The sequence below is a fragment of the Callithrix jacchus genome, chromosome 9, assembly GCF_049354715.1.
Source record: "Callithrix jacchus isolate 240 chromosome 9, calJac240_pri, whole genome shotgun sequence".
Lineage (NCBI taxonomy): Eukaryota > Metazoa > Chordata > Mammalia > Primates > Cebidae > Callithrix > Callithrix jacchus.
In genome coordinates, this window is record NC_133510.1 from 32849516 (window position 1) to 32870088 (window position 20573).

Below are 20573 nucleotides of genomic sequence, written 5' to 3' on the forward strand. Positions count from 1 at the left end.
AGGATCTCTCTCTGTCACCCAGGCTGGAGTACAGTGGTGTGATCTTAGTTCACTGTAGCCCCTGCCTCCCATGTCCAAGCAATTCTCCCTCGTCTGTCTCCCAAGTCGCTGGGATTACAGCATGTGCCACCACACCTGCCTAATTTTTGTGTGTTCTGGGTAGAGATGAGGTTTCATTATGTTGCCCAGGATGGTCTTGAACTCCTGACCTCAAGTTATCCACCCACTCAAATCCCAAGTGCTGGGATTACAGGTGTGAGCCACCACACTCTGCCTACATGTTGAAATTTAATCATCAATGTGATAATTTGGGGGGTGATTAAGTCATGGGCTTATGGGACTGAGCCTGTCTCTTCTGCCACGTGAGGACACAGCTTTCATTCATAGGAAGCAGTGCTAAAGGCACCATTCCGGATGTAGAGACTGGTCCCTCACCAGACACAAAACCTGCTGATGCTTTGCTTTTGGATTTCTCAGGCTCTGGAATGGTGATAAATAAATTTCTGTTCTTTATAAATTGTCCATCTCAGGTATTTTATAATAGCATCACTGAGAGACTCAGAGAGTAAGGAAATGACAAATTATTTGAAAAGCAGTCTTAACGCAGGCTGTATTTTGAAAAACAGAATCAGATTCATGCCATATACAAAAGTAATATCTAAACAAAAAAAGTAATATAAAATACTGTTTTAAAAGGATATTTTTGAAAGATTATAACACAGAAGACCTTCTAAGCAAAATATATCTCTCACTGAAAAAAATGAGAGATTTGAATATATACATTCCTACTGCTAAACAGTTAAAGAAATGATAATCCAAGTTAGAAGGTGAGTGACAGAGTATAACACAATATATACAACACAAGCAACTGGGAAAAAAGTATTTAGAAAACAGTTTCTGAAAATTAATATGAAAAGTTAAGCAACCAAGCAGAAAAAAGTGAGCTAAGTATGTGGAAACGTAACTCACAGAAGAAATATAAGTGACTAGTCTGTATTTTTAAAGGTAAAATGCTTCACTAATGGTCAGGAAAATTAAATGAAAACACCAGTATCTTTTTTCACCCAATTGCTTAGCAAAAATTAAATTATTAATAATCAGTTTTGCCTAGGGTACTGGTATAGAGAAGACTCATAATACTGGTATAATTTTAAATTAGATCCTTCTTTATGAGTGTAACTTGAAAGTCTCTATGAAAAGTTCAAATGTATAGACCTTATACTATTAAGTTCTGCTTTTCAGAATCTATCCTGAAAAAATATTTAGTATATATAGGAAAAACTTGTGCTGTATTGTTTGAAATACAGCACTTAATACTTACCAATTGTGGTATCATACTATTGAGTGTCATACAATCATTTTTTATGTTCTGACATACAAAAATGACCATAATAAATTGGTACATGAAAAAGTTATGTTTAGAATATAAAATATGATTACATTTTATTTTTTAAATGCTTAGACACTATTGAGTGGGCACGCACATGTGCATGTGAATCAAAGCAAGAAATAAAAAGGAAACCATGAATTAGAAAAAGAAATATCAACAATGTGGCTGAGTTTGAGTGTTTTGCACAATTTTATTTTTTTGATACTGAATCTATTGTTCAAATTAAATTTTATACAAAATTTTGAAAAGCAAAAGTGAAAAGAAAACAGAGCTTCTGTTACTGAAACAAGCACTATCCTGTCCCAACAACCCGAAGCTCCTCTGTGAACTCCTAGGGCTCCTTGGGAAGAAGGCTTGAAAATCACTGTGTCTGGCTAATGCTGGTATGTACTAGCAAAGCCTTTCTTGCTTTCTTCTTTTCCACTGCTCCCAGGAAATAGTCAATTACAAAACAATGGCACCCTATGTATTTAGCAATGTATTTATATTCAACAACAAAAATGAAAGCAAAAGCAGGGAGAGAGAGAAACCACAGGAATCATTGTTCTATGTGGCCCCATCCCTGCTTCTACTTGGAAGCCAGGGTCTTATGTAAAGTTAGTCTAAGGGACTAGAGGTGAAAATGCTGTTAATTATTCAGTCTTAGTTCCCAAGTGCTCTCATGGTATAAGTTTTTTGTCATAGTGAATATAATTCTAATATTTTAAAATCCTTTTTTTAAATTAAATTACAGGAATGTGTCCCAATGCTAGAGAAGATTATAACTGGATGGGCCTTAGTGAAAGATGAAAATGTTGGTTTTCACTAGCTTTTTCACAGGCAATTTTCAAAAGAAAATTTGACCATACAAATTTGTGCTTTTCCCATGACTTGAAAACCTACGTGATTCCATGTAACATGTATTCCCACATAACATGCAAACTTTCACTATAGGTGGAAGTTTAAATATAGTCAAGGATTAAAGTGGAGAGTTCATTTGAACTGTAGAGAAGGAGCGCTCAGAGAGACAAAGCCTGAATCAGAGCAGAGACTTAAGGCTAATCATCAATACAACAGAACAAATTGACACAGACAACAGACAAGATATGATGGAGCTAGTGGAGGCAACCAGAGGAAGTCCATTTGGGGAGCTTAGCACAAATCAGAGAACATGACGTCTAGAAAGAATTTACCATCAGGTTAGATTTCTGTGAATAGGTGCCCCAGGGACAGATGGATACTGATGAAGATTCCAGAACCAAAAAATATACGGTGATTCCAGCAAGTAACTAGTGTCAGGGAGGTGTGGTGCTAAGAGTGTCCAGGCATAGAACTGACATTCAGGGCTAGTGTTTGGTGAGGCAGAGTCTCAGCCTGAGCAAGACAATGTAATTAGCAGTCAGGGATGTCAGTATAAGACAAGGGTTCCAAATTGAGGCCAGTGACCTCCACTCCCCACCACAGGGACACTTAGCAATGTCTGGAGACACTCTGGATGTCATATCTGAGGGTACTACTGACATCTAGCAGACAGAGCCCAGTTATGCTGCTGAACGACAATGGACAGAACAGCCGCCCCCACCCACATCCACAACAAAGAATTATGTGGCTCAAAATAATGCCACTGTTAAGAAACCCTGGTATAGGGAATAAGACAGAAAAACCTGTTATGGGAACTATGACAAAAAACTCTAGAAACAGGAGTTCACATGAACAAGGCAGAAATGTGTAAAGGAAGCAAGAGTAATACAACTAACTGGAGTCAGAACTGAGTTACCTGAGCTATCAAATAGTCGCTTTGATTTCCTTCTGATTAATGACTATGCAGGTCTTAGGACCCCAAGGAAAAGGCATTCTAGTAGGTTGTTCTCTGCTTCACCACTTACTTGCAGAGTGACTTGGGCCATTTATTTAGCATCTATACCTCGATTTTCTTTTTCTATTAAAATAGGAATAAATGACAGCATCTGCACCCAGAATTGCTATGAGACTAAAACAGGAATATGCATGATAAGTGCGTCTAACACTATGCCCAGCTCATATCACATGGTGGAGAGTTGAGAGTTGGAGATGGGATTCAAATAGTTCAGCTTGGGAAAAGAGTTTTGAGAATGGACAAGAGAGAAAAGCAGGGCATTATTGCTCCAATCCCCCAAAATATTACCTGGCACAGGGTTTTCAGGAAAAAAATTAATTAGGAATCATATTTACTAAAATCCATAATTTTATCATAGGTTAGGTAAAACTAACAAGAATACCAGAAGGAAAGTGCTGTGATATACAAGGACCTTGTTTAAAGTGTTTCAGTCTTCAAACTCCTATGACAACACTAAACTCCTTTTTTCCTAGAGTGGCTAATTCCAGTCCTCTGCTCTCAGCACTGTATCCTGAAATATTCTGGGCCTGATATTTTTTCTTACTAAATCAAAGATATTCTGGAATGTATTCAATCCCCCTTCTTCTCAAGACATTAAAACACAACACTAGACTATGTGCTTGGGCATCTAACACAGATGAATTAAGAGCTCTGACCAAAAAGGCTTCGATTGTTCTGTTCTACTGCATGATTAGTTTTCTGGAATTTACATAATGAGAAACAAAAAAGAAAACAAAATGAGAGGAAATGGAAAGTCATTATATTGTGTATTTGTTCCTAAAAGTAGCTTGGCTGGGGTTTCCAACCCCCTGCTGGATCCCCAGACAGATGGAAGGGAACCACCAACATATGCTGGAACTTCATCCTCATAAAGATGCCAGTAGTGAAAAGTCACATCAAGGCCTGTTACCTCGGATCCCATCTGAAAAAAGAGAGAAAAATTCTAAAAGCCATTCTTACAATGTTTGGCCTCTGAAGCTCTCTTTCAGCATGAGCCACAAAAATGTCATTCAAAACGTTCCAAAGTAGTGTCTCCTAGGTTGAAGAAAATGAATAGTATCAGTCACTGAAAACGGAAGTCTATAGAGTTGAGTAGATGTGTGCATTTGGAAAAAGTGTACTGATCATCCAGTTGGCATATATGTGTACCCTTAAACAGTTTCAGATCTAGGATATAATGATTAATATTACATATTAACTCGATTGGATTGAAGGATATCTAGATAGCTGGTAAAGTACTGTTTCTGGTTGTATCTGTGAGGGTGTTACCAGAGGAAATTAACACCTGAGTCAGTGGATTAGGAGAGGAAGACCCACCATCAATCTGGGTGGGCACCATCCAATGGCTGCCGGCACGGCTAGAACAAAAGGATTTGGAGGAAGGTGGGATAAGCTGCCTCCTGAATCTTCTGGATTTCATATTTCTCTTGAGCTGGGTGCTCCCCACCCTTATACATCAGACAGGTTCTCTGGCTCTTAGACTTCAACTTACACCAGTGGTTTGCCAGGGGTTCTCGGGCCTTTGGCCACAGACTGAAGGCTGCACTGTCGGCTTTCCTACTTTTAAAGCTTTGGGACTTGGCCTGAGCCACTACTGGTTTCCTTACTCCTCAGCCAGCAGGCAGCCTATTGTGGGACTTCACCTTGTGAACATGTGAGTCAATTCTCCTTGATAAGATCCCTTTCATATATTAGCTCTGTCCCTCTGGAGAACCCTAATACAAAGGAACTTCATCATGATAAAGATGTCAGTCTTTACAATGGGCAATACCTGTGCAGCATGATCACCTGACAAGTATTTTGTTTTTGTTTTTGTTTTTTTGAAATGGAGTCTTGCTGTGTCACCCAGGCTGGAGTGCAGTGGTGCAATCTCAGCTCACTGCAACCTCCGCCTCCCAGGTTCAAGCGATTCTCCTGCCTCAGCCTCCTGGGTAGCTAGGGGTATAGGTGTGCCACCATGCCCTGCTAATTTTTGTATTTTTAGTAGAGATAGGGCTTCACCATGTTGGCCAGGCTGGTCTAGAGCTCCTAACCTCAAGTGATCCTGCTGCCCTGGTCTCCCAAAGTGCTGGGATCACAGGCGTGAGCCACCGCACCTGGCCTACTTGACAAGTTCAACTGGTTCTGGTGTTCTGCTTGCCTTCCTTTGAGTGTTAAGGTAAGAGAAAGGCAATAGGGACCTTGGCTAACTAATTACTTTTTAGGAGATGGGCATAATGTTGGGTCATAACCATTAATAACAATACCTAACATATGTACTATTTTACAATTTTACCACATTTTTCTGTATATCATCTCATTTGAGCTCAACATGAGTCCATTTTATAACTTTCAGGAAACTGAGTTTCAGACAAGTGACTCACCCACAGTCACACAGTTAGAAAGTAATAAAAAGGGGCTCTCACCAAGATCTAACTGATTCACATCTAATGCTTCTGATTCCATATATCTTACTACTATCTAGCATCTTCTCTTTCAGTCAAGAAATAAGAGGGAGAGGGAAAAATAAGCCCAACTCATCTGAGCGGCTACCCACCCACAATCCTTTCTACTGTACTTTCAGGAAGAGAAAATTTTTACAGCTTCCTGTCCACCTTTCATCATCACTATGAAAGGTCCTTACAATGTAATCCAGCTTTCTCATTCCTGAATATTTTTCCCACTCTCATTTACAATGGGAATACTGCTTTCTAAAGGTTATTGTTAAAATTATTTTACAATCTCTGGTTCATAATGTACTCCAAAATTACAACTTAGGTCCTCCTATTAGTCTTCTTCATTTGCACTTAGGTCAAATTGAAAACTAAATATTTTGAGTAGTGCCCATGTCATTATGTAAAAAAATAACTCTTTAATGTTACTCAGGATAAATGGATGGATGGATGGATGGATGGATGGATGGATGGATGGATAGATAGATGGGAAGATAAATAGATACACAGGCAGACAGAACAGAATTCAACTTCAGAGAGAAATCTGTACTGGTGTGTCGGTGTGTGTTTCTGTATCTGTGTCTGAGAGACAGAAGAGCCCTCTACAACAAAGAGAGAAAGAGAGAATTCAAGCTACTTTTAAAATGCAAAAAGATTTCAGAATATATATATATATATATTCCAAAGTTGAAAATGAAACATCACTCATTTTAACCATAGTAACAACAAATTTTTGATATGCCAAATATCACAGGTAAATTAAGACTTTACTATTATAATGTATGTTTATTTAGAACTATTTTTCTTTATTGAAGCTACATTTAAGTCTTTAAGGTTTGTTCACAGTTTCCTTTGGTGTTAAATTATAAAATAAATATGTACAATTGTAGGCAATAGTAGAGCTGCGTGTTGTAATTGTTATGAGTAATGACCAATTCATTATGTTTGACATGATAATCATAACTTTAATACTAACATTATCTTCAAAACATCTTGTTAACCATTCGACATTTTAAAAATTCCCCAGAGACCATATCAACAATTAAATCCCTCAAGTCTTAGTGATACTTTGTATGTATTCTATTAGCTAATTAACTTTTATTTAAGTAACTTGAAAAACAATTGAGAAGTTATCTGTTATGAAAACAAAATGCAAAAAATACTTTTCGTGGCACTGGAATGGCAAGTTTTTTATTAACTATTCTTTGCTTAAATCCCCTTTATTATTTGGGAGTGTACTATCTAGACCCATCTTCAATTCTCCTCATGGTTTAGCCTTATGTTATTTAAGGAGAGAATTATTAGCTTTTAGTAGCCAAAGTAAGGGCTGAATTGCCATAGTGATGTAGGACAAATGCTACCAGTACAGCTACTCCAAAATCCACATTCCTGTAAAATGGGTTATATGGGTTAAAAGGAATGATATCTTAACAAACTAGAAATCCTTTTCCCATTTTTTTCTTTCTTCTCTGTTTGTATTAATACAATAATATTTACTAAGCGCTTAATACCTTCCAGAAAATGTGCTAAGAGCTCTATATACATTCATTCTCTTAATAAATATAAAACTCTATAAAGTAGGTAATTTTATTATCTTGATCATTGTCATGATAGCATCATCATTATTAATATTCTCATTTTATAAAGAAAGAAATTAAAATTCAGGGAGATTAAATAATTTGCAAAAAATGAGACAAAACCAAGAGAGAAAACTAGGTCCAGATGATCAGAAGGTCCATTATTTCAACCATTATAGTTATTCTTAAACAATGGTAGACATTCTGAGGACTAACCCACTCAGCAGCCCCATCCCCAGCAATGCCATTCCTGTGACCAGCAGAATAGCTGCACTTTGCATGCACCCCACAGGGCCTGAGGACTGGCTCACCCAGCAGCACTGACCCCAGCAAAGCTGTACTACCACCTCCACAAAAACCCACAGCCTAAGCCACTGAAGCACTGGCAGACACTGCTGTTATTGATTACAGCTGAATAAAGTCTGTCTTTACAAAAGCTACTTTAAAACAATGGAAGAGGCAGCTGTTCCACCAGATGTTCAGACATGAATGTAGGCATACAGAAACATGAAAAAGCAAAGAAATATGACACCTCCAAAAGAATACAATAATTCTCCAGTAACAGACTCCAAAGAAAAGAAAATGTATGAAATGCATGAAAAGGAATTTAAAAGAATCTTAAGGAAATTCAGTGAAGTACAAGAAACTACAAATAGACAATTCAATGAAATCAGGAAAACAATTGATTATATAAATAAGAAATTCAACAAAAGATAGATATTATAATAAAGAGCCAAACAGAAACCTTAGAACTGAATAATTCATTGAATGAAATTAAAAATACAATTGAGAACTTTGATAGACCAGATTAAGCAAAATTATTTTTATCTGAATTATTTCAAATCTGAATTATCTGAATTATTTCAAAAGACCTGAACTTGAAGACAGGTCTTTTGAAATAATTCAGTTTTTAATGTATTCACATTAAAAAGAAAAAAGAAAGCCTACATGACTTATGGGACAGCATTAAGTAAATGAATATTCTCATTATGGAAATTCTAGAAGGAAAAGAGATGAGAAAAGGAATAGAAAACCTATTTAGCAAATAATAGCTAAAAACTTTCCAAGTCTTGGAAGATATATACACATCCAAAGCCAGGAAGCTCAAAATCCCCAAATATATTCAACCCAAAAAGATCTGCTCTAAGGCACATTATAGTCAAATTGTCAAAAGTCAAAGACAGATAATTCCAAAAACAGAAAGAAAAAAGTATCAAGTCACACATAAGAAAATCCTGATTAGACTACCAGCAGATATCTCTGCAAAAATGTTGCAGGCCTGGAGAGAATGAAATTATATATGTAAAGCATTGAAAGAAAAAAAAACCATTAACCAAGGATACTGTACCCATTAAAACTATCCTTCAGAAATGGAGAAGTAAAGTCTTTCCTACACAAGCAAAAGCTGAGGGAAATCACCACCACTAGACCAGCCTTACAAGAAATACTTAAGGAGGTGAGAGAGTAAGAGTTGGATGTGAGAGGATAATAACCACCATCATGAAAATAAGTTAAAGTATAAATCTCATTGGCAGAGGTAAATTCAAACTCAAATTCAGAACTAGTAGAGGTACATTCACTATCAAATTCAGAATACTCCATTTATATAATGACAGAATATGCAACTCTTTAGTCAATGAAAACTATAGCTATAATAACATGTTAAGGAACACACACTGTAAAAATATCTAAATTAAGGTATGAAAATTACAAATTGTTGAGGGGGTAAAAGTCTAGAGTATCTGTATGCAACCAAAGTTAAGTTGCTTTATTTATTTAACAAACAATACCTCCCAATTAACACACCAGACACAAATTAAATTAAATTATAAAATTTCACAGCAGGAAAGTACCTGAAAGTTATTTATTTCAAATTCCTGATTTTACAGCTGAGAAACCCCAAGTGAACAAATTATTTAGTGATATTCTATTTGTTAGTACAAACTGAGTACCCCAATCCAAAAATCTGATCTCCAAAATGTTGCAAAATCTGAAACTTTTTGAGGCTGTCTTGAAACCACAAGTAGAAAATCCTGCACCTGGCTTCACGATCGCAGTGAAAACACTGGTGAATAACACTTATTCAGTATCCCCAAGGGAACAAAGACTTTCCCCATGCATGCCCAGATTTCCCCATAAAAGCATATCCACAAAGAGTAATAAAATTGCATGTGTGCAGGCTGGATATGCCAATAGCAGATTTCCCACAATACCCCACATGGGGCAAAGACCTACATGCATTGTGGTGTTGTTTTTTGTTTGTTTGTTTTTGCTTATTTTATGCTCTGTGGTGTAAAGATATTTCTAAAATGTCTAAAAATATTCAAATTAATAAATTCAGTAAAGTTTCAGGATACAAACTCAACCTACAAAAATCAGTAGCATTTCTATACATCAATACTGAACTATCTGAAAAAGAAATCAACAAAGTAATCTCTATTTACAATCACTATTAAAAACAAAAAAACCTAAGAATAAATTTAACTAAGGAGGTGAAAGGTCTCTACAATGAAAACTGGAAAACATTAATGAAAAAAAAAATAATTGAAGAGGACACAATCAAATGGAATGATATTCCACATTCATGAATTGGAAGAATAAATATTAATATGTCCATGCTACCCAAAGCAATCTATAGATTTAATGCAATCTCTATAAAAATATCAATGGCATTCTATACAGAAATAGAAAAAATCCTAAAACTCATATAGAACCACAAAGTACCCCAAATAGCCAAAGCAACCTTGGGGAAAAAAAAAACTGAAGGTATCACACTATCTGCTTTCAAATCATATACAAAGCTATTATAACCAATACAGAATGGTACTGGCATTAAAATAGAGATATAACTTAATGGAACAGAATAGAGAATGCAGAAATAAATTTACACACCTACAATCAATTTTGACCAAGGCACCAAAAACAAACACTGAGGAAACGACGTCTCTTCAATAAGTGGTACTATGAAAACTGGATATCCACATGCAGAAGAATTAAACTAGACCCCCTATTTCTCACTATAAGCAAAAATCTACTCAAAATGGATTAAAGACTTAAATGTAAGATCTGAAGCTACAAAACTAGTGGAAGAAACCATAAGGAAGATGCTTGATGACATTGGTCTGGAAAAGGAACTTTTTGGATAAGAACTCAAAGTCATACGCAACAAAGGCAAAAATAGACAAATGGAATGACATCAAACTAAAAAGATTGTGCACAAGGGAAATAATCAACAGAGTGAAGAGACAACCTACAGAATGGGAGGAAATATTTACAAACTGCATCTGACAAGCCAATATCCTGATAATGTAAGGAATTCAAACAAAATAGCAAAAAAGCAAATGATCTGACTTAGAAAATGAGCAAAGAATCCAAATAGATGTTTCTCAAAAGAAGACACACAAATGGCCAACAGGCAAATGAAAAAGATGTTCAACATTACTAATCATCAGGGAGACGCAAATCAAAACCACAATGAGATATTACCTCATCCCAACTAGAATGACTGTTATCAAAAAGACAAAAAATAACAAATACTGGCACAGATGTGGAGAAAAAGGAATGCTTATACACTGTTGGTGAGAATGTAAATTGGTATAGCTATTATAAAAAACAGCATGGGAATTTCTCCAAAAATTAAAAATAGAACTACCATATGATCCAGCAATCCCACTACTGAGTATTTATCCATAGGAAATGAAATCAGCATGTCAAAAAAATATATATCTGCACGCCCCTGTTTATTGGAGCACTAGTCACAATAGCAAAGATATGGAATCAACTTAGGTGTCTATCAACAGATAAATAGATAAAGAAAACGTATCATACACAATGGACTACTAATCAGCCATAAGAGAATGAAATCCCATTGTTTGCAGCATGGATGAACCTGGAGTTTATTATGTTAAGTGAAAGAATCCAGGCCCAGAACAAATGCCCCATGATTGCACTCATTTGTAAATGCTAAAAAAGCTGGTCTTGTAGAAGTACAGAGTAGGACAGTGGTTACCAGAGTCTGTGGAGGGTGGGGTGAAGGGGATTATGGAAAAAGATCAACAGGTATAAAATTACAGTTAGGAGGAATAAATTCTGGTGTTTTATAGCACAGCAGGGTGACTCTAGTAAACATCATAGAGAATGCTTCAAAACAACTAGAATAGAGGATTCTGAATGTTCTCACCACTAAGAAATGATCAACGTTTGAGGTGCTCGATATGCCAAATAACATAATTTGATCATTACACAATGTATACATGTATGAAAATATCACTGTGCCTCATAAATATGTACAATTATGTGTCAATTAAAAACAAAATAAAAATACATAATAAAAGTTCAAAGAAAGCTTTGATAGGCATCAGCATCACTGATAAAAATCCAGATTTCTGGGCCTCACCTTACAAATCCTGATTCAGTAAGTCTGCAGAGGACCCCAAGAATTCACATTTCTAATGCATTCCCAGGTAACATGAATGCTATTTCATGTTTTCAAAGGGCTGCACACACTATGTGGGGAAGAAGCTTAGAAGCTGCTTTAAAAAATGCTCAGGGACCACTCTTTGAGAACCACTGCAGTGCAATATACTCCCTCCCATGGATGGCACTGTCAAATAAATAATTAGAAATAATTGGAATATTTATTTATTTTAGTGGCTGTTGGCCAGTGTCCTTCATGGAAGTGGGTGGGAGAGCTAGGAAATAGGTGCTGCTACTCCTAACACGTTTTATCACACACAAAAAAACAGTCCTTTGCAAGAGATTTTCTTTCCAAAAGCCTCTTGTCCTCTCTTACCAAATTCATAGAAAAGACACTCCCCTAAATTTATGTCATTCTTATTATTTTCTCTGAGAAGCCTTTAACCGCTTTTACTCCCGTAAGGATAAGAATATCACTTATGTGTTCATTCTCCAAATCCCATCTTTAGACTTTTCAAATCCAGGTCCATTATCAATGTTGTGTGCAGCATGTGTACAAAATTGGCCATACCAAAGATGCTGCCATCCTTAGCAAAACTTGCAGGGCCTTCTCCCTGTCAATTACCATGGGCTTGCTCTTCATCCTGTGGGTTTGAGAATTGAGCTCTTGATTTATTGCTATGGTAAATTTGCTTATGCTAAAAACTATGCCAAGGCTGAGCTTGGAAGGAGATTTTATGGGCCAAGTAGTAAACCCCATAAAATCAGGGTTTAAAATGGAAAATGTTATTCAGAATAATTATGAGTAAGTGCAGCTGGGCATTGCTATAGCAAATCTTATTTAAATGTTATTCCAAACAAGGCCATCAGAAGAACACATGCACTATAGACACCACCCAAATACTTGGTCAGAGAGTAAAGAAAGCCCACAGTGGCAAAGGGGTGTGAATGCCATCACCATCCCTTTGGCTATTTCCTCATTAGACAGCAATGTAGTAAGCCTTCTCAAGATGTAGACAAAGGACAAAGAATAATAATCTTTAGTGCAGGGGGAAACATAGAAGAAATATCATTTAAATCAGAAAAAAAGGATGTCTGGTGGAAAATCTTTTCAAACCCATTTTGAACAAAATTAAACCTGCTATGAATCCAAGAGCTGAAGGTTTTAATTTTAAATTAAATGTATGAAAACTGTTTACTGTAATGGCTATAATTTATATAATTATAATGATAGGCTACTATTTTTGTTCAACTTCATTTCAATTGAAATAATAGCTTTATGAACAAATCCTAAAGCCCAAGATAACTGATTACTTTATACTCTGGGAAATGAAATGAGTTCTAAATTTCAAATGTTCTTTCCTTTGCTTAAATTATGAAGGTGGGGTCTTTGCTGATAATTCTTGGTATTCATAATAAATAGGTCTACATTTCTCAAGTTCACGGTATTTTGAAAGAGCTGCACTCACTATGGAAAGGAAGAAGCTTAGTTTAAAAAAAATACTTTAGGCCAGGAGCAGTGGCTCAGGTCTGTAATCCCAGCACTTTGGGAGGGTGAGGGTTGGGAGGTGGAGGGGTGGATCATCTGAGGTCAGGAGTTCAAAACCAGCCTGGTCAATATAGTGAAACCCTTTGTCTACTAAAAATACAAAGATTAGCTGGCCATGGTGGTGGGCACCTGTAATCCCAGCTACTAGGGAGGCTGAGTCAGGAGAATCACTTGAACCAAGGAGGTGGAATTTGCAGTGATTCAAGATCGTGCCACTGCACTCCAGCCTGGGCAATGAGAACAAAACTCCATCTCAAAAATAAATGCTCTAAGAGCCAAGGGAAAATTCTGAAATCCAAGGCAAACTATATGAAGAGATAAAGCTTTAAGGCATTTCACTCAATATGCATATATTATTCAATTTTATTTATTACTGTATCTATTTTTTTTTTTTTACAAAAAGTTAGTGTGGACCTCAATCTTCATTTTCTCATTGCATACCTTAGCAAAAGAATAAATGAAGTTAATATGCACTTGGGAAAAAAGTTATCACAACATTCAATTGCAGTATATGGTAATACATGCTTAATAGCAAATAAAGACCATCTCCAGAACCACAGCATAATTTAGCACCAATACATTCAAGGTTCAAATAAAAATTCCAAATAGGTGTGATAAGACATTTACTATTTGGCTAAGGCCCTAAATTTGAACTTTAAACAATTAATTCTGATGCAATTAAATTTGTACCAAGCAAACTTTTTTCTTAGGTGGGGGGGGGTCCATTCTTTTCATTTTTATATAAAAATATTGGTAATATAAAAGAAAGCACTATAAAAATGCAGAAAGAATCTTAACTCAGGAGTTGTCGTCAAATCAACCTTATACCTGAAAGCAGTGTGCATGCCACATCCTATTTATTTATTTATTTATTTTCAACAAATCTATTTGATCACTACTAAGTGCCAGGCACTGTCCAAGATGAATAAGAAGCAATCCTTGCCCTTAAGAAACATAAAGTCTAGTAAAGGGATAGAGTGACATAGATGAATAGCAGTAATGATGTCGCATCTATGATAGAAGTTGATGCAGTGAAATAGGAAGGAGGAATGATAGATGAGGAAGGTGAGAAAACGTTTCATAAATTTTCAGCTTCCCAAAGGAGACCCTTGACCTAAGCATGGAAAGATATGTAGGTGTTCACCAGGGAAGCAAGATGTTCTCCAGGTAAGAAGAATTGGGAAGGCTAATGGGGAGCATAAACAAGCAAGATGCATGAAATAGTATAATTTATTCAATTAATTACAAATGCTCCAGTGCAACTACCTCACAGTATACAAAAAGAGATGCAGCAAGGGATGAGAGTGGAGGGGCAAATTGGGGTCAGATTGCAGAGTAGTCTATGATAAGGATTTGGATCTTCATCTTTTGGGAGGCTGAGGCGGGCAGATCAGGAGATCGAGACCATCCTGGTCAACATGGTGAAACTCCATCTCTACTAAAAATACAAAAATTGGCTGGGTGTGGTGGCGTGCACCTGTAGTCCTAGCTACTCAGGAGGCTGAGGCAGGAGAATTGCTTGAACCTGGGAGGCAGAGGTTGTGGTAAGCTGAGATTGTGCCATTGCACTCCAGCCTGGGCAACAAGAGCAAAACCCCATCTCAAAAAAAAAAAAAAACCGAGTAGTCATTAAAAAGTTTTAAGCAAGGGAGAGACATAATCAGATCCAAGTTTTATAAAGATCCTTCTAGCATCTCTTTGAGAATGGATTGGAGAAATCAAACCTAGAGATTAGAGGATACTGGAACAACCTGGTTTGGGGAGAAGAAGATAACAAGAGCCAAACAAGGGCAACAGATTGAGAATAGGGACTGGAGGAAGGTAGAAGCAATCGACTTAGCACTTGACTAGCTGAAGGAAATGAGGGATAAGGAAAGGCAGGCGTCATCAACAACTCCTAAATTCCTGAAGGGACAGTGCTTCTGTTTTCTAAGACACGGAATTCAGGAGGAGGAAAGTACTGCTAAGATACAGAATTCAGGAGGAGTGAAATGCAGTGCACTTAGGTTTGGCCATTCTGAGTTTGTGGAAACTGTGGAACATCCAGGTGATTATGGGAGAAGGTCGTATTTTTAGGGGCTGAGGCTGGGCATCAGAACCTCTAGGCTATTCTTTACATCAAATTGAGGCACAGTCATTCACAGTTTAGATGCCACAGCACAGTTGCTCAGTCCAACACCAATAAAACCAGTTTATTCTATGGTAGTATTTAAAGAAAATGGATAGCTAAATTCACTGAAGGTAGAAAGTAAGGTGGTTTTGCTCAATTGAAGGTGAAACAGAATGGGAAAGATGGCAGAAACATTCTGAAAACAGATCCATTTTTCCCATATTCTCCCTGTGCCTGATATAGCTGCTTATCAGTTATTTGAATGTTAAGGTCATCTTGTACCTAAGGACTAGGCCATGGCCTGGATCCTAGTTAAACAAGACTTTGCTTCAGTATTTGGTTCACACTATGATATTCTGATCAACAGAGCCTTGAATTACCTTATTCCTCCACCTGGACTTCAGATCCTGTGCCTGCCTTTTCCTATGGGGAGGCCCCTAATCTTCCAAATAGACTACTGAATTTCTCATCCCCATGTTCTAGTTGGGTACCTACCTTCCGAAACCAGTCATCTGTCCAGGAAGTCCTTCTCCAATACCACCAACAAGCTTAATATAACCAGAATATTTTAGAATTAAAAACACCTATTAAACACCATAGCGAAAGATAGTTTTGCTCCATCTGTAGAAAAGCAAGCTAATTCTGACACTGTTCATTAGAAGTTTGTATATAGATGCAACACACACATAGGCAAATAAAGCAGCATTAATCAAATATATACTTACATGTGTACAATAAAGTTGCTAAGGAGACCCCCTATATCCAAAGACCACCTTCCAAAATAGCTAAGGGCTCTGAGAATGTAATTTATTTCCCATCAGAGAAACGTATTTTGAACTTGCGTTAGGAGACCACCTGCCTAATATGAATGCAGGCCCTTTACCCACTACATTAGACTGTTAAAACAAAAAGTTTAAGAAAAAATGTATAGCCTAGACAGCTCTAGCTTCACATATGCCTGTCTCCATAAGCAATGATTTTCTTAAAACCACCGCACATGAGGTTTTAAGTGTTCCTGCTGAGCTGTTTGACCCTTGAGTACTAAGACAACAGGCTTCCAGCTGCTCCACAAGCTAAAGTGATGCTCAACAGTGGTTCTCTTAATGGTCAGTGGTTCATGGGGAGGCTATGGCCAACCTTGCTGTGAGTTTCCTGGGTTCAATTGTGGGGACCATGGTCCATAGAAGATCACTCCAGAAAATCCTTGGGCTAATTTGAGGGTTGTTCAGAGCCAACTACATTGACTCTGGCATAATTATAGGTTATGAGGCCCCAAAGAATCATTCTATGTGTGTTGGAAGCATAAACTATAGAGAGCACTGTTAAACCGAAGACCACCTGCCAGAAAGACCACTTAATTTTAAAACCCAGGGTGGTCTCCATATGCAGATTTCATAGTTTTATGTTATGAGCAACAAAAGGTTAAATACACTGTGCTGGGTGGTAAGTTAAGAGTCAGCATGTTGAATAACAGCGGAGTCAGAAAGAAAATTCGACCTAATTATTTAAAGAAAGAAACTTCAAGCAACACAGCAGCAAACAAGAGTGGTAAATGACCCTATCTTCTATCAGAAATCAGAGTTGCTGTAGAGGGGGTGAGTTAGAAGGACAAGGTGCAGGTACTAGAAAAAGAAACACAGTAGGCCTTCTCTACTCAAGGGTTACTTACTGAAGAGCCCACCTCCCTTTGCCAATTCTCTCTCAGATGTTACTGGCCAATGGAATGCCACAGAAAGGCACAGGTAAAGGCTTAACAAGTTGTAATCTTTAAAGACTAAGATAAACATGACTACAGATACATACACATAATAATAAATCATTCTAAGTAAATCTAAATTAGCAATAGGCAAATAAGCAAGGGGTGCCTGCTGGTGGTTTTGAATCTGGAGTGAATACACCTATTTTTAAAATGTTAACAAAGAATCATGGGCAGACCCAGCAGCTCACACCTGTAAGCCCAGTATTTTGAGAGGCTGAGGCAGGAAGATAGCTTGAACCCAGGAGTTCAAGACCAAGCTCGGTGACATACAGAGACCTCATCTCTACAAAAAATAAAATTAGCCAGGTATGGTGGTACAAGCCTGCGGACCCAGCTGCTCAGGTGGCTGAGATGGAAGAATTGCTTGAGCCCAGGAGGTCGAGGCTGTAGTGAGCCATGATCACGCCACTACACTCCAGCCTGAGTGACACTGCGAGACCTTATCTCAAAAAGAAAAAAAAGAATCTCCCTAGGTTCTTAACAATGCTCCTTTTCTTAGTTTCTTTCTCCATTATCAAAGTTTACACAGTCTCCACCAAGGGAATGAAAGAAGCCATTCCTCCCAGGATGCAAGTATAAAGGTTCGGAATTATCCACTACATGTTGCTAGGCTTATTGTTGCTCTTTCTGCATGTTGCTTGTGGGTTCTGCAATGAATATATGGTTTAAAAGATCTTTCACTGTGGCCAGGATGGCCTACCTTAAGCAGTCCAACATGTTAGGTTTTATAGCTGATGTTTGCACATTGTTAACAAACACTATGAAATCCAGGAACTCTGCCTTTAAACAGCTGTGAGAATTCACTGACTTCTAATAGCTCATCCTAAAAGAGGAGCATGATTAGTGCGATCCAATCTGAGCCCTTTCTCAAAACCTAATTTGAAAGTTATGAACCCTAATAAAGATGTATTAGCACCCACTTGATACACTGTCTAAATTTTACTTTCAACTCTCGGAACTGCATCTGTTACTTTCAACCTGAGACCAGGTGGTTCGTTTTGGTAAACTGATGGCTTTGAAGAGTTTTAAAACATACCATAACCTTTTTTGTTTTATTTGGGATATTCTGTGTTCAACATTAATTGGCTAGTAAAACTCAATCTTTTGAATTCACCTTTTAAAAACGGCCCTATTTTCTGAAAGACATGACTAGCCACTATTAAATGCAAATTTCATAGTATCCTGTAGACATGAGATAGTCCAAATTTCATTCTCTCCCAAAAACAATCACCAAAGGAAAAAAAAAACACTAAAATTGCCTGCAAGATGCATCTGAGTGATCAAAGTCCAAATTGCTGTTAGGCATACTGTAGGGTCCATGAAACTGGTGATGTTGATATTAGTGGTCCTGTTTCGGAAACATCATATAATTTTCATTTTGAAAGCTCAGGTCCTAACAGTGACTTGGCTTTTTAGAAATCCCTGGACACTTTGAAACAAGTTTCAGAGCTGATAAAAATCTAACTCTCGTTTAACATTGTCATAGCAGGGATTAAACAAGGTCTAGATTGAATGACTTGTCTGAAACCAAATGAATACTGTTAGTAACCAGCACTTCCTGCGTTTATTATGTGCCAGGCACTCTGCTAAATACTTGACATGGATTGTCTCATGTGTGCCTCAAAACAACCCTAGGAAAAAAATGTCATTGTCATTTGGTATTAGTTTTCTATTGCTGCATAACTAATTACCACAAACTTAGCAGCTTAAAACAACACAGATTTATTATCTCACAGTGTCAGTGGTCAGGAATCCAGCACATTCTAGCTGGATTCTGCTCAAGGTTAAAACCAAAGGCTGAAATCAGAGCATCACTGGCTGCATCCTCATCTGGAGGATCATTTAGGGAAAGAGCTGCTTACACGCTTCTGCAACTGAGTCTCCATTTTCTTGCTAATTTTTTTCACATTGAGTAGAGAGAAACTGGGGATTTTCAAGACCTTAATTTTGTTTTCATCTTTTAAAAATGCAAGATATGAGAGCCCACACCAACTCCAGATTACGGCATCATCTATGAATGTGCTTGCATGAATCTATTTTCTTCTTAAACATCTACTTTTCATGTGTGAAATAGTTCTATTTCCTGTTAATGCTGTTATTATTTAGATGCATATGCTCATTTCTAATGTAATACAGAGTTATTTCCCTCATTATTTATTAAGTACCTAATTTCACATTGCTCTTAAGAACTACATTGGATAGACCCCAATCATTTGTAAATTTATAGGACATACATTAAAGGAACGGCAGAACTAAGTTGTGAAAATTAAAAACAATTATGTGAATTAATGCAATATATGCTTTTAATTATATAAGGAGCAAAGATAAGAGCATTTTTAAGGATGAGAGGCAGAGAAAGTGCACAAGAAGATCAGGATATGCTATTTCCTTATACTGGAACACACACTTGCCTACTCCTGACCTGTCCACCTAACTCCTCCAGTCTAAATCTATTCATCTCTCAGATCCCAGTTTAGTTCTTATCCATTCCAGGAGGACTTCCCGTATCAGGAGTCTAGGTTAAATGTCCCTCCTTAGTATCCATGCTTGCCTGATCATAGCACTCACCACGTTGTTTTGTAATTACCTATTTTCAAATATACTTTTCCACATTTCCAAATACAGAGACTACAAAAAAGACCTCAGGAGGGGCTTCTGTCTTGTTCTCCATTACCTCCTCAGCACTTAGCATACTGTCCGGCAAATAGTAGACACAAATTAAATATATGTGAAATTATTGAATTAACTTGGGCCTGGTACCCAAGGGAAACCTGTGAACTGATAAAGCAGAAAGGAAAAATCAGTTCTTCGATAAATTTAGAAACTCCTAAAGGTAGAGATGGGGTTCTGGAAATTGCCGCCATTGGTGGTGTTCTATTTAATCAACACATTCAATTCAAATCATTTTGATAAACATTCATTGAGCACCTACCATCTAAAGGCAGGGACTCTATTAGGCAGTGGAGCTCCCAGAAGTGGTCTGGGACCTGCAGGGCTGCTGATGAGATCAGACCTCCCTCTTACAGTCAGGCTGTCCCTTGAGCTGTTTGTCTTGAGATCCTTCCCCGAGAAGAAAACAGTCACTCAGTGGCCTCACACCTTCTTAATGAGTACTCAGGACTACGGCCTGATTATTCACCTATGCCCAGACAACTTTCAAATAGAGCCCATTATGCCTCGCAGCTCTGTCGTCACCAGAATTCCAGGTCTCCACGTTATCCATCCACACCCGCCATCTTCTACCACCAGCCAATTCTACTCCGGCCACCCAACTGCCAAGGTCATGGCCTTCGTTTTTTCTCAAACTATTCCAACCGTGCTCAGATTAGAATTTCAAGCATCCCACTCTGACAAACATTTCCAAATCTCCCATTTGTCCATTTTTGATCATTTGTCTGTTTTTTGTCCCATTCCAGTAATTCTTCAAACACATGGAGATTTTAGCTATATATAAGAGCTCAAATTAAGGTTTAATATTATGGGCT

General features: G+C 37.4%; 1 long non-coding RNA gene across 2 annotated transcripts in view; it reads right to left on the reverse strand.

Annotated features, from left to right (window-relative positions):
* LOC128928537 (uncharacterized) overlaps positions 1–20231 on the reverse strand; it is a 309660-nt gene extending 289429 nt beyond the window's left edge. For both annotated transcript variants that reach the window (XR_013522299.1, XR_013522300.1), the window contains exon 1: positions 20021–20231. This is a non-coding gene — a long non-coding RNA (uncharacterized LOC128928537). The remainder of the gene's footprint in view (positions 1–20020) is intronic.
* Positions 20232–20573: the final 342 nt, after the last annotated feature.